Here is a 767-nt window from a genome sequence, read left to right as displayed (position 1 = left end):
TGGCTGAAGGATGTGGCTGCCAGAGCCAAGCAAGCACGGCCTGAGGCACATGGAGAAGAGACTGCGCTCACCAATGGCTCTGCTGACGCAGACTCCTTTGGGCTGCCCTGCAGTACCTCCTTCCTAGGAAGCCTGTCCTCAGTGAGCACCTTGGGACACACATCTGGCAAGGGGCAGCTTCTCTGCTTGTCACTGGGGCCTGCGCAGGGACGTCCTTTTGAAACTCTCTTGGATTCTTTTACAGTTTGTGAAACCCAACCACAAGAGAAAAATTTTGAAGTCGGATGCCCTTGAACCCTCAGAGCTGAGGGGGAAGATGGCAGCAGAGGGACAGTTAACTGCCTTTCTGGCCCAGTGACCCTTCTCATATTTTTCCCCCATCCCATGGACTGGACGCTGCCCCCTTTAAACTGGGCAGAGACAAACAGCTGCCGCCCTACTCGATCCATTTGCTGCAGCTCTTCCCCAGCTCCTGCAGACCCTGATCTCCTTCCTGGTAGGTGCTGTGGTATTTTCCTCCTCCTTTTCTAGTTTATTCTCAGGAGTAAATTTGCAGGAATCCAGAAGTTGCTCTGGTTTCTAGGTCCCTCTGCTCCTGGGCTTGTGGAAGGGGTTTTGTGATACGTGGTTTTGTGATGCTGTGGGCGGCTGTCGCAGGCTGCCCCTCTCCTGAGCCGTGTCCGGGAGGCTGTGTGCTTTGGGGGGTGGGGTGCCTCCTCACTGCAGCTCCCTGACAGTTCTGGGGGCTCCTGGCACAGGAGAGCGGG

The sequence above is a fragment of the Buceros rhinoceros genome, unplaced genomic scaffold, assembly GCF_000710305.1.
Source record: "Buceros rhinoceros silvestris isolate BGI_N320 unplaced genomic scaffold, ASM71030v1 scaffold26714, whole genome shotgun sequence".
In the NCBI taxonomy this organism is placed as follows: Eukaryota; Metazoa; Chordata; class Aves; order Bucerotiformes; family Bucerotidae; genus Buceros; species Buceros rhinoceros.
The sequence above is the reverse complement of the archived record's forward strand: the minus strand, read 5'-3'. Positions refer to the sequence as shown.